The 26,843-nt window shown below is 45.9% G+C and overlaps 1 long non-coding RNA gene across 1 annotated transcript in view; it reads right to left on the reverse strand.

The window, feature by feature from the left end:
- Positions 1 to 688: 688 nt before the first annotated feature.
- Positions 689 to 26,843, reverse strand: part of LOC144139381 (uncharacterized) — a 38,859-nt gene continuing 12,704 nt past the window's right edge. The window contains exons 2-4 of the long non-coding RNA XR_013316168.1: positions 22,105 to 22,184; positions 13,787 to 13,864; positions 689 to 849 (exon numbers count right to left, since the gene is read on the reverse strand). This is a non-coding gene — a long non-coding RNA (uncharacterized LOC144139381). The remainder of the gene's footprint in view (positions 850 to 13,786; positions 13,865 to 22,104; positions 22,185 to 26,843) is intronic.

Below are 26,843 nucleotides of genomic sequence, written 5' to 3' on the forward strand. Positions count from 1 at the left end.
AACACAGTTTCTATAATAGCGTAAATGGAGATAATTGCTCCAACGGAATTACGATGGAGGAAAAGTAGAAAAGTAGAAAAAAATAAGAAGGTTCAAAAATCAACTGGTCAGATCAATATTCTGCATTTAGTACATGCACCCCTATAAAACACCTAAGTAAAAACATTTATTAACAAAAGTTGGAAATACAAACAAAAATAGGGTACCATGCCATTCCTGCACTATGGCTTGCAAATGGAAGTAAATGCGGAATTTTAGAAGTCTATATTTACTGGATTAGTAATAACAAACAAAGCTCAAGAACGATCAGTTAGTCGAACTTTTTTGTACTCGTACCAAATCTGGCTGCGACGAACGCACAGTGTATACAAGTGGATTACAGATGCTAATCGTTATTAGACCATTCTCTAAAGTTCAGCCGACTTTTCATCTACTAAACTTATACTCGGCGGCGGTTTTTCTGAAAGAATGACGGAGAAAACGGCGCTTTTTCGCAGAGTGGAGCAATTACTGGTACGGCTTCAGTAAGTAGTGAAAAAGTGCAACGGTCCGCCTCGCGAATGAAATTTGAAGGTTCCTGTTATACTTCCTTTAGCTAAAATAGTACAAAAAGATACAGTGACATTTTCAGGCTACCAGGTATTTACAAGTACGATTTGTCAGCTGTGAACCTTATGGTTTTCAGGAAATACGTTTATTTTCATTTTTAGAGTGTTCGACAAAGATCTTTATAGTAGACTGTAAAAACATAATTTCCACAATAAGGTTTAAAAATTGATTCTTCTGTGCAGTTCAGCTTCTTCTCGTGAATGTTTGTACTCCAAACGTGTATTTCGCAGTGTTTCCTGTCTGAAAATATGAACATAATGCAATAACTTCAGTAATTTCAACGGGGCCTTAGTTGTTTTTTTTAGCACACATACATGCATAAACCACCTTTAATTAAAAACACATTGACACTTTTCCAAGACAGCAGCGTGCACCGATTTACGATGTCGGGCAATCATCTGTTCTCAAAAAAAAATAACAAATTCGGCGGCCGTGTACAAAATTTTCGGCTCATTGTAATGAGCTCCTACTGACTGTCCATAATTTTGAAAAAAATTGAACTTTTGCTTCAAATTTTTTCGTTGCTTTCACATTGACAAACCCGAGACAGCAGTCGAACCTTTTATTGCATGTCATGTGTTTTCGCATTACTCGGTTTCTACGAAGTTTTATGAGCGCAATATGAATTCATGGTAATGTACTCAACAATGTTATTATTTACTACCGATACCGCAAACCAAACCCTATAAAAATAAAAGTTCATTCATCAACAAGTGCACAATAGAGTTTCGACATCATTTTCATTACTCATCGTTCCATACAAACTTCAATTTTACGTATTCTTGTTTCCATGTATAGTTTTGTTTCTTTAACTAGCGGTTGCTTGATTTGTGTAGTGAATTGTTTTTTTTTTGTTGTTTCTATGTTTGATATTTTGTTTGCCATAATGTGCGGCTACATTTTTGTGCTGTGTATTTGCGTGTATTGTATGTGCTGTATTGCCCCTCCTGCTTGGGCCCAAACTGGGCCTGCAGTATGTACTAAATAAAATAAATAAATAAAAAATTCAAAGCCACCCTTGCAATAGCGAAGGTGTCTATAGCTCTGATCTAGCCGATCGTCCCGGATGACAAACCGAGCGCGGACCAACAATGTTCAGCGTGAGAAAATATTTATTAGTAAATCTGGTCCTGCGGCCGAAATTATGTCACGTAGTCAAGGACAACGCAGTGTCGTTGAGGGATTTAAATCTATGGCGAGCTTTCTACTCAGCAATAAACGCGAACGATACACAAGCGCCAAGAAGCAGTCAGCGAAATGACGCGCACGGATGAGCGTTGGCGAAACGAATTCCTCGAGTGTGTACATTGTATACGTAAGTGCATTTATATAATGCACGGCCCTTACAGGAAGCAGAATTTCGATCGACAACATTTCAGAACAAACAAGAAGATTCTGGCAAAGCGACACAACACATTACCTTGTCCCATTATAGCAAGATGGGTGGTGGGGGTTAAACGAAGGCGACAACGCCCCCTTTAAGATTAAAACACAACGTAGCCAGACGAGGCCACAAGGCGCCACGAAACAGTGAAAGGTAACGAGACAGGGTATGCTGAATTACTACCCTCTAAGATAACATGGAGCCGACACATATTTAAAGCTCGAGTCCAAACAATATTGGTCCATCAATTTGCTTACTAAGGTTTCTGCCGAACTGCGTAAATGACACCGAGCTACATGCATCGCACGACCGGCTTTATAGACCTGCTGTGATGAATTATATCCCCTTTCCCCAGACAAACGTGCTAGCAGACGGTGGCGATGAACCGGCTATGGAGGAGGAGAAAGAGGAAGACCACCAGAACGCGGGGCGAGAAGCCTGAAGGGGGAGTGTACTGCCGGAGCTAGAGGCCTAACAGCGCTGGAAGAACGGGCGCAAAGACTGTACTCGGGAGGCGGTGGCGGGTCGAGCCAAGGCCGTGCTTGAGCGGAGCACCCGGAACCGTAGCCCTAACTGGTCCGGAGGCCCCGCTTCTGCCACTCGGGGGGCCTGTTCCCGTTAGCGCTCGTAGCCAAGGCGCGGAGACGAGGCCTAAACTGTCCAGGTACGAGCGCGTGGTTCGTGTGTTCTAATCTCCGACCACAGCAGCTCTCCCGTGTCCCAGTGTGCACCGTCACCACGGGGAAACGTCTTCACCTGCTTCGACATAGCTACAGGCTCAGCATGATCGACTCACGAATTCGAGGCGTCGCTTCGACGGTCCATCGACGTCACCCCGTTGCGGCGTAGAGCGGACCCTGACGTGAACGTGTCGTTTCTTTTCCCCGCTTTGAACCCGTGGTCCGACTTGTGTGTTTCCCTTCGCATTGCGCGTGTTTAGCAGTTTGTTGCCGTATAAATACCTATTCTAGTTTTAGAGTGTCTGTGTATTCGCCTCGGAAAACATGTTTTTCAATTGTTCACGAGCCATGGCGTCACTTTTGGTTGATCCCCTCCCCGGTCACACTACCATTTTCTTAACACACGGCCTCACAATTTGTGGCGTCTGCGGCAGGACTGCGTGCTGTTTTTCAATGTTAAGACTAACAGACAAGTGGGCGCGCCAAACGAGGATAGATCTAGAAAAACTGGGGTCCATCCGCAAGGAGTTCGAATTGTCAGGTCGAGCCCTGAAAGAATGGATTCACCCAGAACGCAGGAAAGAAGGAGACCTGCGCGCGTCTGAACGTGAGGCGGCTAAAGAAGCCGTATCGCTAGCCCAGCAAACCGAGCCCGAGACCAGAGCTTGCATCGAGGCTGAACGGGCCCGCATAGCAGTTAAAGGCCGATCAAAACGGCGGACCAAAACGATTATATGGACCGCGGTGCGCGCATGACGTGATAGGACGTCACCAATTCCTGAGGACTGCATTCAGACCACGCACGACCGCGGCGCTCGCGGTCCAAAAAATTGGCCGCGTATCTGCTCCTTTTGTTGCAAATGTCGTCAAAAGACGATAGCCTTTGTAGACAATTGCAAAGGAAATGCCCCCTTTGCTTTGCCGCTGACCTCTCACGCTGTTCCTGTACCGTCGCGCTCATTCTAAGGCAAACACACTAAAGGTTTGGGCAAGGCAATTTGAATTTACCGCGTTCCACTGCTACATGCCGGGTTACTCGATGTCAGCGGTGCAGTGTGGCGGAGACGCGCGTGAATGGAGGCGGCCGACTAGAATGTTTATAGAGACGCGTGGCCGTGCTCCACGTGCGTTCCAAGCAGAACGTGGAACCTAGCTAGTGGAACCTTTCGTTGCTGTTGCCGCGTGATTTTTCATATGCCGCCAGTAGGCGGCGGTTTTCTGCAGTATATGTAGAATATCACTTGCTATCGAAAAACCAAGCATCCATGAATTTTTTAATAAATGAACACTGTAAATATCCCTTGTGTAATAATTTCCTGTCTTATATTTGCGTAAATTCTTGTTCTTGTTCAACAAAGTTGACAAGTATGAACATATAAACCAGGCTTGGTACTTTACATGTGGCTGTGAGTATATAGGACTATTGCGCAATATTCATTTTACTTAAGCCGGGTGGTTGAATCGAGTCATAGACAGACAGACGGACAGACCGACAGACATACAGACCGACCAAAATTTCTGGGTTTAATTCGCCAAAGGAACACTATGGTCTTTATTATTCGCCGAGACTTTTCGGTCCGCACTCTCGACGGGGGAACGCGACATCAGCGTGGTCGCGCAGGGCCCGCGTTGCGTGGGCGGAGCCTGGTCCAGTTGCGCCAATAGAGAACGGCGCGGGCAGCGAAGCTGCTTCGAAGCGCTCGAAGGAGCCTGTCAATCACCCCCGGTTGGATAGGCAGCGGGCTAGGTTACAATTGTGGTCGCATACTTAAACCGCCCTTACTTAAACTAACGAATCCTATGGCTCTTACTAGTGCGATGCTTGCCCTCATTATCACATTGTTTCACGAATGGGCACACCAATTTACCGGAAGATTTCGGTTCCAGCGAGCGGTGACGAGCCGTAAGCAACCCGGGCCGCCCCGCCGTCGCCGCTCGTCGTGTCGCCTTCGTGCGAACGACACCAGCGGCTGCATGAGCGCGCCCGCCCGGCTTGCATGCGGGTGGCTGTGATTGTGGGGATGAAACATTTTGTGCAAGCTTGTGCGTTACAACATGTTTTCGCGGCCAAACGGCGCCTGTGTTCAACGTTCTAGCCTGCGAGTTCAGGTGGTCGGCCATTCGCGGTCCGCTCAGCTGGCCCGCCGTGTGGATGCGCTCTGCTTCGGATCGGACGGTGGCTGACCGTGACGTCTCATCACGTGAGCGATTGGACCGCGGACTCGGTCCGTCGTGTGGATCAGCCTTAAGATGCGCCTTCAGGAGGGTAGGCAGGGTTCTAACCCAAGTTTCGACGTTGTAGGCGGCGACTCTGCTGTTAGTACGGCCAATGGTGTCCACAGCCCTCACAAGCTCATCCACGCTTTCGACGAAGAACGAGATGAGCTTGACGCCTACCTTGAGAAGTTCGAGAGATAGCAACAAGTCAAGGTTAGCCCCAGAAAACTGGTCGCTGTACCTACATTTGTGCTTGTCAGGAGAAGCCCTCAGTGCTGTCGGCCACATGTCATCCGAAGATGCGGTGGACAACCCTTCTACAGCGATACAGGTATACCGAGCAGAGCTACCGGAGCACGTTTTGGGAGGGAAACCCGCAGATCTCGGAGATGGGCCGTCAGTTTCCGGGTCGTCTTCTTGGCTGCTTCGAAAATTGGTAGGATATGCTAAAATAGAGCATTCTTACTCCTCATCCGGGATAAAATGGTGGCCGAGCAGTTCCTCAACAGCTGTAACAAAAAACTGGCAATATGTCTCAAGGAAAGGGGCTGCAAGAACCTTGACCGGCTGGTCGAAACAGCCGACCACTACGTTCAAGCTCAAGGTCTCACCAGCTTGGCAATGAGCCGAGATGAGGAGCGGGGCAAGAAGCCTGAAATTCACCGGCCTCCAGATCAGCAGTACCCGAAGGCCAGGCCAGTGCTATTAGCGCAATACGCAGGGCCATAGGTAAGCGCACTGTTGGGAAACGTCGAAGTCTCCGTGTTCCCGTCAGGCCAGCAAGCAGAACGCCTTCCGCGTGAGAGGCCCCAAGCTCGGACACCAGGCTGAAGCTTGCTCAAACCAGCCAGAAGACGAGGGACAAGCGGCCCGCTCATTGTCTGATCCCAACACATTTCCGATGCATGCGTCGAAGCAGTTTCAACGACACCAGGCTCCGCCAGAGTTTAACTGCTGGAACAGACACAAGGTGTCTCAGGAAAGAAACCCGATAATAGCAAGCACGGAACTTGGAGCAGGCAGCCTGGTGGGACCTGGTCGGAACCTGCTGTCTTCTTCGCCAGCTCTAGCAGTGGAGAAGACCCACATACGCGCTAACGCAGCAAAAAGCGAGGGTCCAATAAAAATGCCCTAGGTACCTGCCGTTGCTGGAGGTCCCTCTGCTATCACCTGTGCTCACGTCTGCGCGCTACAACAGCAAGTCAGTTCGCTCTGATAGTTTTTCTGTTCGAGCGGTAGAAAGGTGGCAGTTGAAAAAGCTGTGATCGAGTTCATGAAGACTAACGGCGTTCTGTATCGATAATATCGGTTACCTTCAAGACAAAAAAGGAAACAGCTCGTTCTCCCAGCAGAGGAACTACGAGGCATCGTCTTGAAAAAGCCAATCAAGGGACCCTCGGCGGTCACAAGAGTGTCAAGCAAACCATGGATCGAGTATACAAGGAGTTCTACTCGTCTGGGATGCAGTCTGACATTGCGCAATTCGTAAAGTTTTGTGATATTTTGAGCGGGCTGCGCCTAAACACGGATTAGCCTCAAGAAACCATGGCGGAGATCGATGCATTTCGGCGGGTTGCCTTCAATCAGCTCGTCCACCTCTCCCTCTGCGCCGAGAACAAAAGACCATCCACGTGGTCAAGATGCCACCGCATCCAACGACGTAGTAGCGGGTGTGACCTTTCCTCTTACTCCGGGACTATTACCAACTGTTCGTGCCGATCAACCACTACTTATCCCAGCCTCTAAAAGAGTAGGCACAGAAGACGGCTCTTTTGTTCGACAGTTTCAGTAGGCAGCTTATTCTATAGCGCATTTTAAAAATGGTCCATTCTCTTTCTTTTGTTGGTTTCACTTTCCTTCTTTTAGATGCTGTTTTGGACGGTTTCGGACACTACACTTGTAGTTGTGCTAGAACGTGTATAACGACAGAACTTTCTTTAGTGCCATATGTGTCGTCGCGGTCATGCTGACATTCTGTGCCGAGTTTTGTTTGCCACAAACAAACCTCCCAGGCGGGGGGATGAGTGCGATGACTTACATCTCCTCGACCCCAAAAACATTCTGGTAGACGACGGCGACAAGCCGGCGGTGGAGGAGGCGAAAGAGGAAGACCAGCAGAACGCGGGGCCAGAAACATGAAAGGAGAGTGTGCCGGCGGAGCGAGCCGCCAGACAGCGCTGGAAGATCGGGTGCAAAAATTGGCCTCGGGAGGCCGTTCCGGATCGAGCCAAGGCCGTGCTTGGGCCAAGCACCGGGAACCGTAGCAGGAGCTGTTCCGGCAGCCCCGCTGCTGCCACTCGGGTTGCGTGTTCAGTTACAGTGCGAGGTAACGGTGCTCGAACGAGGCATAGACTGGCAAGGCACGAGTGCGTGGGTCGTGTGTTCTATGTTGCGGCCACCGCAACTCTCCCGTCAGCCGGTGTGCACCGTCGCCATGGCTACGGGGTTAACACGGTCGACTCATGCATTCGAGGCGTCGCTTCGACAGTCCATTGACGCCACCCCGTCACATCGACGCACCCCGTGACGTTAGCGTGTCGTTGCTTTTCCCCGCTTTGAAGTCGTAATACGACTTGTGTTTGTCCCTTCGCATTGCGCGTGTGCTGCAGGTTGTTGCCGTTTGAATCCCTAGTCTATTTTTAGAGTGTTTGTTTATCCGCCTCCGAATGTGTTTTTCCATTGTTCACGAGCCGTGGCGTCACTTTTGTTCATCCTCCTCCTGGGGTCACACACCCGCCTGCTTAACATGCGGCCCCACCCCTGCCCAACACAGCCGACCGCAATTGGAGCCACCTGCCAAAAAATTGCTATGTAGGGAGGGAGCGTTCCGCTATGCGGTGCTTCATTTAATCTCTAACCTCGACAGCATCTTTCCGTTCAAAGTGCACCCTGCCACTGCTGGCATAGAATGTAAAGATGTCGTACAAATCAATGCAACTGTACCAATCGGGACTACAAAACGGAACCAGCACCGCGAATTTACGGTTCAAGCTGCACCCCTTATTAGCTGAGCAAACTACGTACAAACCACATTGCCACTATATCTGCCTCCTAGACAAGAATTTTTATTTTTGAGCATTTCCGTTGATTTGAACGATCGGAAACTTCACTGGCTTTGGTTTGCATTAATAAACACTATTTGTATGTGAAGCTCATCGATACACGGGCATGGAGTCATAGTAAAGTCGCAGGCCTAAATTTCTACAATGGAACTCCAACGGTACTGTTCTGCGCGTGTAGGCGCCGAGGCAATTTCGGGCAAACAGCGTTTTTCCAGCGAGAACAGCTCCATTTGATGGCAAGCTATTAATCATATCCGGCGTTGTAACAATAACTAGAGCCAGTCTTGCAGGTGGTCACCTCGGCGTGGCTTACAAGACCAAGAATGACCACGTTGACCTTACTGCGGTCCGCAGACAATGACAGCGGTGAGCAGTACAGTTATTTTCAGGACATCTTTCTGCGCCACTGCCCGCCTACCAAAGCGGTATTACCTGGCGAAAATAAATCACTTGTACAATTCAGCCGCCGCTCGTGCTCAAATGCGCGCAACCAATACCATCGCGGAAGATACGTTCACTAAATGTACGATGCAAGAACCTTGCACAGGATGTTTCCAGATATTTGTTTGCAAAAGGGTTTGTTTTGGCAAGGTTTGTCGCCAAGCCTTCTACCGATGGGGTTTATAGCCGACATCACTAATACTAAACTATCTGGACGTACTTCTGCGGGAATCACTTATAATAAAAACCGGAGTTTAAGCAAAGTCCAATTCTGTTCCTTCCGCTCCCATGCGCCAATTTGATATGCCAGCGTGAATTATAGGCAGAGAAGAGCATCTGAGGTGTGTTTATGGTGCATATGAAAGTACATTTTGTTGTTTGTGCCAAAAAGCCTAGAAATACTGAGAAAAGCCCATTTTCAATGCCGATTTTCAATGTTAGCAGATATATAAACAATAAGTAGCCTCACGTCTTGTTTCTCTTTCGGGTGCATTTCGAAAGCGTTATTCATGTTGTTTGGCCCGATTGATTGTTCAGAACTCTGTAGAGAGCAGCCTAGCCGTCTAGTTCAACCATTGCGCGGAATAGAAGCGCTAGGACAAATAGAACGGTACGCTCATTCTCAGTGACAAATGGCACAGTTTTGAACGCAAATCTTCCAGATAGTGTAGGTCGTAGTTGCTTCCACAATTTTCACAGTTATTCTCAGAATAGGCTTGGCGTGCTCCCAAAACAGATTTCTTCATACATGTGCAGTCGCATCCACGTTTCTAGAGCCATACTCCAATCCAACCTAATATTCAAAGCGGCGGATTAGCATAAAACACGCATTTGTTAAAACCAATGAAGAGCCAACGGCAAAACATAACTGTGCCGATAAATTTATCTACACCCCAAAATTCATACTGCCGGCGGACTTTAAACAGCGCTTTTTCGCCGGAAGTCTGTTCGGCTGCTAAAGAGGTTTTGAAAACTGCTCTTCAAATGTGTGAAAGTGTATTTGGCAGTCTTGACACGCATTGCTTGCAAACGTTAGACAATATATCTATGAGAAAAATTCCAGACTTGCCGCTAACAATCTTCATGTGAGATCTTCTAATTATTCGTTGTCTCCCTTATGTTTATATTAGTGCTTGTGTTTTTCATGCCTGATTTATTCGGGGGAGGTGGACACAAAGTACCACTTTTATTATTCAATGCCCCCATCTATTAGATATTTATGTCCATGCCTGTTTCACTATACGCGATGCTACAGCAAGCGGCCATGGCCTATAAACACAAATGTGACCAGTGCACTGGTTGAATTAACACAATTTCTATTGATTTGTTTAGCCGTTTTGGAGGGCATTTGAACGGACATGTTCACCAGTTGATGCGTTTGCGCCATCAATCTAATGTTTTAGGTTTTCCACTCCCAGATACAGGCTGCGCACGTCTTGGTTTGCTATTAGTTGCTCTCATGTAAAAATACGCCGCGGCAAAATTTGCGTCGTTTAACCTCTAAAATGTTGTTTTGCCTGCCTGTTTGCGGCGCCTAAAATGCATGTTTTTTATTTTCACAAAACCCGGCCTCTACTAAATATCCTGTGACAATGCGGCCACAGCAACCTGGAGGCCAACCAAGAGTGCAGGGTTGTTTTTTGTGTTCGTAAGCAAACACAAACGACGTCGTTTATACTTTGTGGTAACCCTGATAGGCCAATTGGAATACACCGTGTGCCGAGTGTTTCGTAGATTTTTTTTTCTGATTCGCTACATCAATCACATTGCCAAAGTGCTTGCCTATGTTTATTTTTCTGATTCATACTATGGTACAAGCGCTCGGAATTTTTCGTCGTGTTCTATTCTCTGTGATAGCCGGGCAATATAAAATATGCCGAAAAATCGAGAGCGCGTTCAAAAAGGCTACGGAGCTGTGGGAGCCTATTGTGGACAATATCAGTGCGGATTCGCACACTGTAGACACTGGGCGAGTGAGTATTGTCGCCATATTAGCCACGTAACAATTCAGCTTTGAAAATGCCTATTTATGCACACCATCGAGCCTAAAGAGCTTGTGCACTTTCCCAGAGTGAAGCTATAAGGGCTGAGACAAGGATGAGACAAGAACGACTGGAGGACGAGCTGAAGCGAATACAGCGGAAAAATGGGTATGTTATGCTGGGCAGGCTGGCACAGAGGTGTGGAAAAGAAATAAAATACCCCAAACGAGGAATTCCATAATTGGACCGAGTCATAACTGAGCACGGGCAGGTTGGTTAGTATAAATCCGGCTCTGATGCGTTGTCGTGATGTGCCGTCGTGAAAATGGGGCAGAACACCGCAAACCAGTTCGAAAACACGCCATTCAATGCCCCATGGTGCAAACGTGTCACAGAAGCTTCTTGCTGACTGCACGTAGGCGGGTTTCGGTCGAAATTCACGCAATACTTTAGCTATACTCGATGTCTGAACGTCGAAGGCTGCACCGTCCGGCATACACCAGCTGCTAGTCCACAGTATGCCCCCTACCAAGGTTAGGGGCCTCCTCCACAAGTTTAGGAATCCTTGGACGTCGGTAATGAGGTCGTCCAGTTGGACACGTGACTGCATGGCGTCGATGATCGTAGTCGGTTCTTTATCGTGGACAAGCTCGAACGGAGTTATCCGCGTAGTTTCCCGGATAACCGTATTGTCCAAAAACGCGAAATAAAAAAAACTGTAGTCCTATGTCTTATGTTCAACATCGAAATACATAGACAGCATATCCGCAATCGTTGTATTTAGAGGTTGTTATTATTCTCATCGCATTAGCGTGAGACTCCTTGCATATGCTTTGCTGTGAAGGCCATTCCGCAATCGGTGATTTCGACTTCTGAGGATCAATTTCAGAGGACAACTTAGTTTAGGAAAGGCGTGATGACATCTTGGTCAGACCCCTTGCTACGAGCATCAGTGTCAGCGTGGCGGGTTATGTAGTCTGGGGCGACGACAATACCCTTGTTCTCACCATGGCACCTAGAAAATGGGCATAGAGGATTTATTGGGGTGTTTCGATGGTTTCGATGGTTGAGCAATGGGGAGTAAATGTCCGGCGATTTTCGCTGACTATATTGTTTGTCGGCGGCAATCACGGCTGCTGCGTCTTTTATTAGCGACGTCGGTAGTCAAGATGGATCCATGGTACGCCGCTGTGATTTTTCGAATCGCGCATTCTGTGCCGAGGTGTCCACAATACGCCGCTTAGTCGCACGCTTCCAAACCTTTGTTCAGAGGTCGGCGTAAAGCAAGAGAACATAATTCGTTCTCCTTCCAATGTCGATGGTTTCTTAATAGAGAGTACTTCAGCCTGAATGCAGAGTGGTTTACCGTAGACGCTCTGTCCACAGCGACGTCCTGTTCTCCTTGGTATTCGGCATAGGCATCGTACTTGGAATTGCCACGCTGCAGGGCGGCTTGGTCGCATTAAACACGCCTGCACTGCACTTCCCCCCCCCGCCCCCCCCCCCCACTGCTGGCGGTAGTTCCAAGGTTTGGCGTGATCGCGTTCCATCTAAATTTCTAGATTATGGTGACGTGAAATTTTTGGAGACGCTGGCTTCGATGCCGCATGTAGCCTGAAAAATTATTCAAATTGGCCAGGCAACAGCGCACTGGTTGCTCTTTAACATTCATGGAAGATCGGGTATACGCGCATCGGCGGAAGTTACAACTGGTCCATGCGATATTTTCGCTTTTTTTCAGAACCGCGGCTAACATAAGTGGTTACCTTTTCACAGCCTCTTTACTTATGAACGAATGTGGCACGGACGCCTGATGCTGCATCACTGGAGTCGGTGTGCATTCGCGTTTCAGTTTTCGTTGAAATGAGCGAGCACAGGCCGGCTTGCATGCGTTGTAACAGCTTGCCGAATTGATTTCATTACAGGGTGATACGCAGAAGCTGCACCAGGGCCATCAGGCGTGGCCTTTTCGTGATTTACAGATTCCTTTTGGCCCTCTGGGGATGAAAAACGTGCCCCTAAATCTCAACACACGGGAGATTTGGCTAACTGCTTCAATCACAAAAGGAGCCATAGCGGCCGGGATCAAGCCTGCGTGCTAACGCTCAGTAGTATCACACCATAGCCACCTAGCAATCACAGCAGGTAGCTCGCAGTATGCTTCATTCTGGGCTGATTTTTAACAGTGTGGAATATTTTTTCGTGAATCGCATGACTGGTTCTGCTATGATTGCGATTTTGCGATGAAGCGTGAGCAGTACGAACAAAGTCCGAAATATCTCTTCCGCTCTTCATGCCCTTCGGTCGCGAGAGTACCGCTATGGCTAATGTTTTCGCAGAATCAGTAAGGTCTCCCTATGCATTGATTAGGTGCCCAACAACTTAAGGTTCTCGTACGCGAAGTGTCACACCCAATGCTTAACCATTGACGCTGACGAACGGATGACCTCGAGTAGTAACTAAGGAGTACCGACAACCACTTCAAGAGAAGCTCGTAGTGGGCTCGTTTGGGACGTCGGAGCTGGCGTTCACTGAAACGTCTTTTGGCACTGCTAACTCTAGTCATCTGGTCTACAGATGATGCTGATGATGCCGTTGAAGTGTATGGACGTACCCATTGGGATATTGACAAATAATAAAGTGTTGACTGTTGGCCTTTTGAGGCTTAAAGATAGATTTCTGAAGCCTGCAGTGCGCATCTGCGTGGGCGTGCACATACCAGTGTGATTCTATATCACGCCAAAATGGGAGCAAATCAGCATCATCTCTCGTATAATGCCACATTCCATGTGCAGTCACACCCTCTCGTCATGTCGTTATCCTTTAGTGGGGTGTGGAAGAGTTGGTTGCAGTTCTTCTTTAGAAAAAGTGGGAAGCCGCTCCAAAATGCCAAGGTTTTTGATAATAGCGAAATAATGATATTCAATTGACGTATAGCATGCATATGCGTTCGAGTAAAGCCCAGCGAAGTAAAAGGGTTTTGTTTTGGTCATGCGTCGGTTTCGTGTTTTAATTTCGGTCATTGCCTTCTGATTTTATATGTCTTTTCGTCTTCACTGGGGTAAATGTTTCCTTGCACCTGAGTTTCTTAAAGGAAGGGTTCACTAATTTTTTTCTACAATTGCAGGGGACCCACCAGGATTTAAATATTATCCGTAGTAGTGCACTTTAAAAACAAAGAAAAGCAATTGTTTGATTTTGCCCGGATCCTATTGAGACTTTTGCTCTGTACATAAAATTGTATCGAAAATTTGTTTACTTTTGTGTACATAAAGCCAATTAGGTATCCAAAACAGCAATAACAACTTGCCGAAGTACTGTAAGTAATAATTGGCAATTGTTTAGAATAAAGTGCGTCACTAAATGCTTTAAAACTTGTTTCTTCATGAGTCCCAGTTGTCATTTACTTACCATTGTAAGGAAAAGTGAAAATAGCACAGTGCTGCTGCTCGTCCCAGTACCGCAACGTATAACGAATATCAGACTGACCTAGAAGTAGAAAACCGAACGAAGATGTACTGCTTCCCTATAACTGTGACAAAAAGAAGGAGATAGCACATCACAAAAAACAAAACTAGAGACAGTCAATTTCATACTTACATAGAGGCTTTCACCATACTCCTACAGCATAGTACATAGTTGAATGACGAAACAAAAAATGCTCAAGAATTCTCCAAAACGAAATCGTCTTTTTTTCCGAGAAAATAGCCGTGTCTAAGCCAGTTCGTTATGTACGAAGGGTCACGAAAAGTGGCTAGGAAAACTTACACTTTCCGCAATAGATAAACCACTACCGTGTTACAGAAACATTTAGGCAAATGGTAATGGCTGACCATAGATTTCGAGTTCGAACCGAAGTATGTTAGGTTCTCTTACGTTCGTCCTAGGGTACGAAAATAAACGGCATGCAGCCAATATTGGTAAACGTCAGACATGATGTTATCGTAGGTGTGCGAGATCTGAAGAATGAGGTGCACAACACGGCACCGGTGTGGCCGAAGCAGCGTGTTGCAACCGTATTTATGGAACAGCTAGCACGCACACCGAGCGCACAGATGGCTATAGGAGTGGCAGAATTTCTTCTTCTTGTCATTCCACCTGTGTCTACAAAACTTCTTCAAATCGCTATGCACTACGTATTCTCTTGCAATACCCTCCGCCTGGCAGGACGGTCATGAGTTTGAGAGAGCGATTTTCTGGTTGCTCCAAACAACGCTATGCAAACATTTGATTACTTGCCGCTTCAAGCTTGCTGCTTCTCACCTCTGTATAATGTGAAGCCTGCAGTTTCTTTGCATTAGGAGCTACTTCAGCGCATTCGTGCAGGAATAGCGGGAGTTAGCACCCCATCTATGGTCATGTTCTAAATATTGAGAAGCATAGTTGGGGCAGCACTACAAAGTACGTATCTTTACCGGACAGGTTCACGTAGAAGCACTACGCAGGTATTTTTCTGCCACTAATACTTAACTTGGTTTAAGTTCCAGAAAAAATACAATGGTGATGTGAGAGATTCAGTTCAAGAGAGCTTTCGATGTGTTCATTTGCCGAAAAACGAGCCGAACACTTCCTGTAAACCCGACCGCAACACCACTCCGCTGGTGTAGTGTTGGTTGTTTACATGAAGAGGCTTCCCGCAACAGGAACCGAAAATGATATGATGGAATAAGCTGTTCTTTCTAATGTAAGTAAAATACTAGCTTTTTATGAAGTTACCCAGTCTTTAAGAAAACGGACACCGAGTTTATGCCCGAACCTGCGATGGGCAGGGGGGGGGGGTGAGAAGACTTTTAACTCGAGCTCGAATCTACAACTGCACAGTTATCCGTTTCTTGCTTACGCCATCGATGACGTCTTAGTGACAACAAGAATGTTATGTGAAGCGTAGCACGCCAGAGTTCACAAAAGACCCAAACAAGTGTTCACGAAAGTGATGCCAGCACACGTCACCCCCAAATAAAAATCAGTGTAGAGACAGTGCAACGAGCCCTAGGAATATATACGCTCCCTGGGACACACCACGAGCCTCGAGTACTAACGTAAGGCCCGGTCGTTTGTCGTCCTGTCCTTCTGTCACTCGCTTCCAGGATGTCCCGTCCTATCGCTTCATACTGTAGCCCACCCCGTCCAGCCGTGCTGGAACACAACAGCCGCAGAAAACACTGACTTTTGCTTATGACCCGATGATCGCTTGTGTTGACAGTACTAGCAGCGAGAAGCAACTTATAACTGCCTTTTGAGTCCCAGCAAGAGGTTCGGTCACCAAAATGTTTCTGCGAAGTTTTTTTGCAAAACGCAACTTGGTTTGCAAGGTTACTGACGAGATTCACGAGTGCCTCTTTCTGATGACCTTTCCCCATCTCGTCTTTTCACGATTAGCTGATGTTCCCTCCGTAAATGTCACCGAGATGCCGTAGACATAGTGACGTCACAGGTGGTAGGTATGCTATCCCATACTGAGGATACAGAAAGAAGCCGACGTGGAGGTGAACTATGACGGTAAAAAATGTAAGCCCTGGAAAGAAGCATTGACACACAACATACGTCTTCGCCACACACCCACAGCGTAACACCCTGTTATAACACTAGTATGACCGAGCCCACCTATCAAGAACTTGATGCGCCGCCAGAAGCTGTAGCTCAGGTCATGCGAGCCCCAACATTCCCAAGGCATACGAATTCAGACGACATCGCTACGTAATGCTACTCATGGAATGTCACGACAGTGGCACTGACTCACCGGGGAGGCGTCAACCCGTATAAGCGATCCGCCCAACTCAACGCTGAAAAAATTTTCCGAGGCTTTGACGATTCACGCAAAAAGGCGGAATGAGCCTTGTTGTCATGAGCAGATTAAGATATACAGTCTTTGTCAAAACGCTCCAGGTGAAGTCGGAAGTGCGCTGGCAGCAAGAAATTCAAGTTAGAAGGTAACGTCCCGAGCGAGAAGAAAACGTTTTGTGCCGGAAAGCTACAGAACAGACCTTTCTTTTTCACTATCATAAAATAGGGTTTCGCATTTAAAGGATACCCTATTTGAAATATTCATGGCCCAGAAGATAGAATAAGCCCAGAAAATGTTCACAGAGCGCGCACATCCCTTTCAATTTTGCAGACCTGTGTACGCAGCTTATTCCATCTTGCTCGCAATTGAGTCCGCTGCCTATCACTGCGCATGAATTTCTTGGACGAAAACACTGAATGGTTCGTAGACCAGGGCTTGAACCTGTTGTGGCGTGACGTAAACGCAGTCATCACCACGACCAGACCGATACTAAGAAACTTCCGGACGCCGAAGAAGAAACCAAGCGATGGTTTTGCAGGCCATGCAAACAACACTGGTGCATTGGAGATTTGCACTCACAGCCTAGCCTCTCAAGAGAATAAAAAAGCGACAGACCACAAGGTCTCTTAACGGAAAAAAAAAGATTGACTCAGTTTGCACTGCTGGTGGAATACTGGGGAAACAGCAGAGTTGAAGGCTGTCCGCCACATTTAAACTGGCATCGAGGGATATATGTCCATGCCACACAATATTTATTTGTAATCTGCCAAACACATGTGGGCATTTGCCTTCCCGTCTGCTAATGAAGCGGACTGGGAAGGCAAGAAAGAATGGTTTTCACTGTGTGGGCGCGTAAATTTCTTGTTAGGTTTACGTAATTTTTCTCCTTCAAACTAAACCCTTTTGCTCTAATACTTGTGCAAATTCCTGTCTGGCCTATTTTTCTTGTAGGTGTTGCACCCTGCGTGCCAACACAACATATTAAAGCACAAGTTCTTACCTCTACCAGCGAACGGTTCTTTTGCGGCATTCAGGAGATTTAACCCCCAACGCGGCGGAGGTGGCGAAGGGGTTTCAGTCACGGAGCACACTGGAGATACCGCACGGCGAGTTTACCCAGCGTTCCCTGTGCGGAGGTGCCTGCTAGTCAGCGGGCGGTTTGGTGGTACGACTTTGTCGCCTGGTTTGGCGGCAGTTTTTTCGGCCGGTTTTGGCGCATATTCGCGTTTATTACGCGCTTCCTTCGCACGGCTTCATTAACTTGTTCGACTGCAGCTCCTAGGAAATGCGGGCCCGATGGAATTAAGTAATATTATGGCAAAAATACATTAGGTATTAGTTTGCAGGGCGGGAAAATAAAATCTACAAACTACATACAGACACCTGGCCGCTAGAGATACCGTACCATTTGCGCACTGCTTGCCACGGAGGGGACTCCAGTTTCTAAATTACTGCATTCCAAATCGGTTGTGTTTCTAGAGGTATTACAAAAGGCGAAAGGGGCAACTGGGTTTGATAAATAGCGTGTATAAATGTTCCCTCAGATTTTTCGCAATGCTCAGACTTACTAAGTAAACTACTTTAAATCGGCATAAATAGGAATCACTAAGCTCACGAGCCGGATTTTCCCCCTGTCTCTGCTTGTGTTGCGCGATGGTGTAGCCCCGAGCTAGCACATCTGGATGGCTAGGTTCCGCTGTCTCACCCTTAGAAAAAGTTCCTCTCCGTTTTTTTGCTCCCGATGCACGGCCCTGTTACAGTGGTGGTGTCCACCGCTCTAGAACGTCCGTAGGCAACGCTGCTGCGTTTGGGATACCGCACCCGCGAATCCCAGGTAACGCCTGGCAAAATCTCTGGTTTCACTCTTTCTGGAACCATGAGTGTGAATTAAAGTCACGTCGCATGGGTTGTTGTTGTGGGTTTCGTTTACATCTTTGCTTTCCAACCACCTTCGCAACATAGATTGGAGCCAATTTCTGTTCTTGGAAATTGGATGCAGATGTCCATGTTCACCCCCGCTACTAACCCCCGCACCCGTCGGACTTTTCGGATGGCCCAGTGGTTATGTGAAAGTCTTGTGACCTTCCTAAGCACATTTTGTCTTAAGGGTTCGATTTCTTTTTGGTGCGACCGGCGGATAATGCTCTGCCCGACCAGTTCTGCTGGTAAACAAGTTCAGGAGAGGCATTGCTTGAAAATTATTCCGGCCCATAGGATCCGGCTTCGGTCGCTCATTCCCAAGAAAAAGGAAGAAACAGGGTTCAGTCATGATCTTGGTAGTCATGCCATAAAAACAGCAAAATTATTGTAATAAAGTAGCCGCTTGGGCCAATAAGAGTGTTTCAAACGTAGAATAACTCTTCAGGTAGTACAAAAGAGTGTGTATATTGGCGGAAGTAACAGCTGTATATACTGCACGAGCTGCCGTCCCTCACTTCATTGCCCGCCTCCGAGACACACTGAATGGGGGCGCAGCTTCCATCATCACTACTAGTGAATCCCCCGTCGTCTTAACTGAGCAACTGGCGCACGAAGCCACTGCTCTTGCCAGGACTCAAAAAGCCTGCAGACGCTGCTCTTAGCCCTAACGCAATCTCGGAGAATAAAGCGGGTATAAATGCCCCTCTACGACAGAGATCTATCATGTCATCTCTGAGATTTTTAAGAGGCGGCCCAACATACGTTTACAAGAATATCTATGGCTCTCGGTAGCGTAGACAAGCGAATTCAATAACAAATTGTGTGGGCGCGCCTTCTCACAGCCATCTCACAGCGCGTACCTGTGAGAAGGTGAAGAGAAGGTACAAGAATGTTGCGGTATTCCTTGTGCTCAGACTGCTACCAAATGATCCAAAGGGCACTGTGCAACCCAACGTGCCATGACCCACACTGCGAACCGAAGCATCCTATTTTCTCGTAACGTAGCGGCTTATCATATATATCATAGAAGTGCAACTCGAATAGGACACATTCGATGATATGGCTAACTGGATCTAGCATTTTGAACAAGTTGCTTGCCACCACAGGTGAACCGTACAGCAATTCCCGAAAAGCGTTACTCTTTATATTACGGTACGGCGTAGCACGGATTCCAAAACTTCGAGGCATCGATGAACACATAGAACACTGCAGAGGACAGTCTGAGGCGACTATTTATCAAACGCTACCACCGCCATTGAGCCAAATATATTGGAAAGTGAAATTCAATGCCTGAACAACATTGTGGCAATCATTGTTGAGTTGGTAGTGCGGATCAGTAGGACACCGGACACACGCGCAACTGAAGAAAAGTTACATAAAGAAAAGAAGGACAAAAGGAGGACCGCATTTGTGGTGGTATTGAGGGCTAGACCCCGGAATTCGCGTCACAGAAATGAGACAAGTGCTTGAGACGGTCGTAACGGACAGGAACGAAGATTTACTGAGACGGGACGATTTAACGAAAAGGACGTTACCCTCACGAGAAAAGGGAGATACTTAACTCTTTCCTAGAGTCCTAGAGATACAAAGTTTTGCAAGGGCAAGCAAGAAATATTAACAGCACACAGCTCAGTCTAGAAACCTGCGCGTGATAGGTTAAGGGTGTCACGTGTTGGGGCACACTCATGGCTGAGGCGTTGGCAAGTTCCAGTACTCGGCGCACGTTGGTCGATCAGCAGGAAGAACACCATGTCGCACAGTCTAAGCCGGCGATAGAATGCACGGCTGTCGAACAGCAGGTAGATGTGGCTGCCGCTGTAACCTGGCTGGGTCACCAGGCGTCCTCCACGCTGGCCTCGGCAGACATTGGCTACCATGTCATGTGGGTAGGCCTCATAACCGTGTTCCTCCGAATACTGCGGTAGATAGGCCACCCACGATCTCCTCTTCTGCCTTTTCCTGGCGTCACATTATTACCTCGGCTATTTTGCCGGTTTTCTTTGAGGCGAGACCTAGCCGGAGTATACCCACAGAGGGTGATTTTCCCCGTCCTGCGAAATGATTTTAAAAACCTCCTTGTCGTCGACGCCATCTGACACGCACCCCAGCACTGCCCTCTACATCATCACACCTTTACTTATGGAGGACATGAAATGCGAAATATCTGGCAGCGGTCTCCGAAACATACCCACGCCAGTTAAAAAATTTTTACCAATGTTTGGCAGCTAGGAGTGAGCACTAGCGCGGAATTGCAGCCTGTATCATACTGTGAGCCCGTAAGTGACAGTAGTCTACAGACCAGGCTGCGGCGGAGTCAATGGAGGAGGTAAACCGGAATATAGTAAGTGCGGAGCTGCAGGTCGTATTTCGAACTCTCAAATCAGGGAATCCTAGTTTCCTAGTGCAATGTTCCTAAGATGAAGTGGAACATATATTTGTCCCAAAGTGGCAGTCCAGGTTGCTCCTCAGCACCCAACCGAAACCTACGCAACTGTTCCAAGCCAAACATACTTGGTGTTTTCGTACAAATTGTGAGCCCATACCAATGAGAAAACGTCACTTCAGTTGGAGGTGAAGCTCCCTCTGCACCCCTACGAGAGACAAACCTTTCGTGTAACCTGCTACCCCGGAGACAGCAGCATGGTTCTTGAAAAACAAAGGAGTTGTGATCGCCTGATCACAATCTCTTAACTCCGCTGCCACAGTTTCTAATGCGACCACTAGTATAACCGGTGGCTTTAAAATGATCTTGTGGTTATTAGATGGCACTCTGACGGTATACTTCAAGAATTGGACCAGCAGTCTCCACAAATCGAAGACAACTTTGGACGCAATATCCCGGCGATTCTCTTTGCAGTTCTTGAATCGCGGTCGCCTGCTTCGTCATCTGTTTTGCACTAATCGACCATTGCGGCATGAGTCTGCCTCCCCTTCATGAGCAGGAAAAATACTTCCGACAACCCATGGCCGTAGCGTTGCCGATGTCAAAGATTGTAAAAGCTGCGGAAAAGCCACCTCAAATTTTACCAGGCTTACGCGTACTTCAATACTGGTGCCTTGTTTAACTCGGGGAGAGTGCTCTCAGGGAGAGTGCTCACGCACCCTGCCCTGAAATTGTGAACGACCTCCTTCCCGATAAATCGCGCGACGCATAGTGAGCTTTGTTTATTAAACTGGTTTTGGTGTTTCTGATGTGAGTGTTTCTTGTTAGTTTGATTCGTTTTTCGCGCCCTCACCATTGCGACTGGGTGAAGGGGTTCTAGATAGTGCGAGATGGCTAACATTGTTCGCTGTGCTCTCTTTATCACCTTCGCGTATTTTTAGGAGAAATAGCCGTGTTTTCTGTTAAAAGGAACAGCGAAGCTCAGCAATTCTGCAATGTTCCGTCTTGATGTCTGTCTACCTTTGTGCTGCATGTGTTCCACCACACAGTTTTTTTATACAATACCGCTTTATTTTTAGTCACGAAACACCATTAGCACGCAGATAATCAGTAATGTGATGGAAGACTTGTGCGAGCATGTATTTCATTGAAGTTTCGACGAAACTTGAAAAATCTGTTATTAGCCCCACTATGGTCTAAGAGCCCATGAGCTGAGGAGCGTGGGTACCTGCATTGATTTTATACACTATGTATTGGGTTTTTTCTATACGCAGGGTCCGTAAGAGATTTAAAAATGAAGTGCTCACGCACTAAAAGCACAAAATTGTTCACCTGTGCCAGGAGAGTAAAAACAGATACTTCGATCCTTGAGCCCTCCCACCGATCATTTCTATAAAGGACTGGGGCTTACTAACGAAGGAATAGCAATTCACTGGCAAACGCGTACTGTCTCTACAATGAAGGTAGTAAAATGCATGTAGTACAATTTTTAAAGAGTGGACAAGTAATTGATGGTTCGCACTTTTACTGTCGACTATTTTTGCTTTGCGTTAGAGAAAAGGAAGTTGACAGTGCAAGAGCTTTAATGTACCAATATAACTTTGGATGGTTTGTTTTGGTAGAAAATTTGGAAGGTCTTACCCCCTTTTTGGCTTGTGCTGACAGTCATTACAGGACCTTCTGTAGAATTGGACAGTCGAGACCATAGTTGCATCTGCGAACTGCAAAAACATAAAAATAATTATCCGCATTTTTATAACGAGATCTTGCGTTACTGCAGAGATTTGGTTAGAAAAGCTTATTCCAAGCATTGCCATTTTCTCAAGGCCAGCAACAATTGTTATGCTCTTCTTCGCGAGGCATACCTTCCTGTGTCAAAATTTATTCCTCAGGCCAATTTGCACAATAACCGATCTTCGAATACTCTTTTCGATAAGCTCTAACACTATACTTAGGGTGGCAGTGCATGAGCCGTCCTTGAAGTATTACAATCAACAGATGGTGAACATGCCTTAATTTTGTAGTCAGCACTCCAAAGTTTTTAATTCTAACTTAAATTGTATAACAATGCTTCCAATACTTACACTTCTTTGTACACTCAACTTTTACTTTATTGACACTACCTTGATTATAAGCTTAAGAGGGTGCTTCTGGAGCCCAATCCCTCCTGCACCAGTTCAAATTAAGGGACACTTACTGATTTGTAAAAATATTGATAATACTTGCCAACGTGAGGTCTGGAGCTTCTAGACTATGTGTTGACATCCGTGGATGCGTTTAAGCAACTTAATTTAGTGGCAAAATCAATCGAAAAGTACAGTCCTTCCCTATGCATCGTACGTTTCAATTTTCTATTTTTTTATTTATTTATTTCTTCAATAGTGTACATGTCTAACAGCTAACAGGAGACCAGGACTAAAAGCGAGAACCGCCTGACGGGGTCCCGGCCCCCTTTCCACGTTAATACATCAATTCACATCAATACAATAATAAACACATTAATAGGTTCTATCAGAGTCACTCGGAGCATAATGCAGAAAGGAAAACATTGAAACTGTGCACTCAACAGTTTCAACAAACTAGCAGAATATTTCTGCCAATGAAGAAAAAAAAAACATGAACATGAGCATTTATCAGTTTATGCATTACCAGCCTTACCCACACGAATAGATTTCTATTAGGGTACAAGTAACAAGCACAAAAACCAATACAAAATAATAAACCGTATTGATAAACATACACAACTAAAAAGATAAAATTTGTACTGAGGTTCATTCAGGGCGATGGATTTGGGCAGATATCAAAGTATTTAAAACTTCTCATTATTCCCTTTTTCTAGTCCAAAGAACACCCCAAGTACGTTGCATAGAGATACAGGTTACCGAGTTATCACAGAAACATTTGTGTTAACTAAAAGTGTCCTGCACTTCTTTTTAAAAGTGGATGTGATGTCGTGATACTTCATGCTCAGTTCTTGCATATTTAGCACTTTCGTTGACTGAAAATTAATAGTCAGCTGGCCGTAATTCGTCCTTAAAGGCAATGGCCTTCGTTTTGGATTCCGGATATTACATATATCTGCACTTTCAGATCGTAATTTATATATCCCGCTCCTGCAATTCCACTGTAGGAGCTTAAGATAATAAACTTGGTTGGCTTACAGCTTGTATTTAATGAAGAGTGCTCGTGTTCTTAGATCGCGCCTATCCCCTTTGAAATTTTCGCACATTCGCAGAATTTTACTTTACAGAATAATTGACTTATTTTAGTTATACGCGGTTGTGGTGCCCCGTACCAGAATTCCGTAGCTTAGCCTAGAATAGAAATAGGAATAATATAATGTCTGTTTCAGCCAGTTGGGTATCAGTGCGTGTATTTTATAAATTTGCCCGGTAACACGTGATAAATCAGATCTAAGGCTATTGACATGCGCAGTTCATGTAAGGTCTTCCGCAAGCCAGACCCCTAAGAATTTCTGTTCAACCACTCGGTCCAGTGTGGTATTATTGCAGGTTATACTGATGTTGTAGGGATCTCTAGTTATTTATTGGTTTGAATATAATGTACTTTCTTTTACTTTCATTTGGACCTCATTGATTGTTATGGAGCCAGTTAGCAAGCTTTATGAGGTAGTAATTTACAGCTTGTTCTAAACACTTTTTTGTTGTCTCTGAAAATATATATATTTGTGTCCTCAGCGTACATGATCATGTCGGTTGAACCAGGTATCGTAATTATGTCGTTTATATATGTAAGAAACAGAAGCTGTCAGAATGGAGCCTTGCGGAAAGCCGGTGGTTATTTTCATTTTAGTAGAAAATATGTTACCAACACATACGAACAGGGTTATGTCAGCGAGGTAACTTTTCATTACGCTTAGTGCTATTCCGCGCACACCATAGCACTCAAGTTTCTTTAAGAGAATTTTATGCTGGACAGTGTCGAAAGCCTTCCTAAGGTCTAAGAATAATGCAAGTGTCAGTAATTTCTTCTCGATGTTTTCAACTTCTTTTTCGGTAATAAGAACTAGTGCCATTTCAGTGCCCATGTATTTTTTTGAAATTATATTGAGCGTTATTTATAATTTGTTGCTTTTCGAAGAACTTACTCAGCCTGTCATTGATGACATTTTCAAATATTTTAGGAAACATAGCCAGAACTGAGATAGGATAATAGTTATTGATTTCTGTTTCACCACCTCCCTTGTAGACAGGGGTGACTCTAGCGATTTTCAGTTCACCTGGGAAGTATCCTGTTTCGAACATCTTGTTTATGATGTGCGTTAATATTGAACTCATGGTATGTGCAGTATACTTGAGGGGTAGGGCTTTCACTTCATTGTGTCCTGCTGCCGCCTGGTTACATAAATTCTGGATTATTTTAAATAATTCACCCAGTGATGTAGGTGCACACATTATGGATGGCGACAGGCTACACTGCAGGGTATAAGAATCTACGCCGTCAGTTTCTTCTGAACTATTACCAATATTAAAAACTGGCGGTTCATTTCGTTTGCAAGTTCCTGACTGGTGACAAGGCGTTGGTTATTGAAAACTTCTTTTACATTGTTGTCTAAAGGCTTTCTGTTCATTAGATCGTTTATCAGGTTACACATTTTTCTTTGGTCTCCCCGGGTGCTCATGAATGTCTGTTCATAATATTCGCACTTCGCTTTTTTATCTCAGTTTTAAGGTTGTTTCTGAATTGCTTAAATTATGAAAATAAAGCAGTTTCCCGTTTTCTAATCAATTTGCAATAGGTCTATCTTTTTCTTTTATTTTCTTGTACAAGTGATGAGTAATCTATAGTTTTCTAATTTTTTTATGTTGTGTTTTGCATTTTGCATTTCATGTTGTGTTTGCGTTTGCATTTGCAATGGCGTTTCGTGTGGCGCCTAATCTTGCATAGTTGACTTGGTTAGCCTACTGCGTGGACAGCGAACATCCGACTGCGCCAGTCGCCAGCCGCCAGGAAACCATCGTAATTCGTTCGCTCACGTGGAACTAAGACACGACAATATTTGTTCCTGGAACAATATGGCTTTAACTTGTTTGTTTGTACAGTGTATAAAGCCTAATTAGGTCGATCAAGTCAAGGCATCTCCACACATCGACACCTGCGACATTGCACTGCCTTTGTTTCCCTGGAGCGGTAAGCTGCACATGCCTGCGTGACTGGTAGACTTGTATGAAATCAAAGGCTAAATAAATGACAAGAGTCAGAGAAGTTCATATAGGGAATAAAATTTAAATTTAACAAAAACTTTTATTGTAAAGCCTAAAGCCGACGTATGAGAAGCCCTTTTTGAGCAGAGCAAATTCCCACAGCGGTAAGCAGCACAACGTCAAATTACGATTGCTTTTCCTGCCTGAGGAATGCAGTCGCAACAAATAAGGTATTAGTGGGTTGAGAGGGACGCCTAATGCACAAGCATTATTAAAGAAATACTAATGTAAGCTGTTAGAAACGCTGAAACTAAACTAGGGTAAACAGCCCATACATTACATACTTCATATTTCCTCCCCTCCTCAAGGCTGCGGTTATGGTCAAGTGGTTTCCACATTAGATGCAATGCATCGCACTGAGAAGTTCAAAACTAAGAATTGGATTACGCTTTTTAATGTATTTTTTTATTTTTCTAATGCTTTTTGTACTGGATTTGCGCTGGAACTTTTCGTTGCTCATTCAGCCAAAAGTTGGCCAATTGCGTGCTGCCTGGCACTGACACGCGGGCGAGGCCTCGTTATCGTGATGTTTACAAATGATGGAAGAGTCTTTATTAAAAAATACGTGAGTTTCGCCGGGCTTTATATTTGCATACTTGTTTCTATGCGGAGGCTTGGGTTTACATAAGAACCAACAGCCTGCGGGCACCGTACCGAATAGCTGACTGTGGACATGGTGCCTGGACGCCTCCTATGACACAGGTACGAGAAGGAAATCTGAACGGGTGGAGGCGCAGCGCAACGCAATTGAGCGCCTACGATGACGTGAAGGAAGCTCACTTACTGCGCACGCCTGCTCAAGTGAACGGGACCATTCTTAGCGGTGCTGACAGGCTTAAGTGACCTATTCTTCAGCAAAGAAGGCTGACGCGCGGTATGCTGATAGCTGAGGGATACTGAACGCCCAAACAACAATAACGTATGATGCCAAGCATATTGTTGCACGTAACCGAAATCGAAACTAGGTTGAACTCACACATTCTCCATTCACGTAGCAACACCAGCAGGCGTCACTACCGCTACTTGTCACGGCCGCCGCAAATATCACACTACGATAGAATCTCCAGAAAGAAAAATCCTCTACACGCAATTGCCGATTAGACGAAACAGTTTGCGGTAATTTGGTTGGCTTTGTTTTGTGTTCAGACAAGGTTA

The sequence above is a fragment of the Haemaphysalis longicornis genome, unplaced genomic scaffold, assembly GCF_048455015.1.
Source record: "Haemaphysalis longicornis isolate Haplotype H1 unplaced genomic scaffold, Haemaphysalis longicornis Haplotype H1 scaffold_5, whole genome shotgun sequence".
Taxonomy (NCBI): Eukaryota; Metazoa; Arthropoda; class Arachnida; order Ixodida; family Ixodidae; genus Haemaphysalis; species Haemaphysalis longicornis.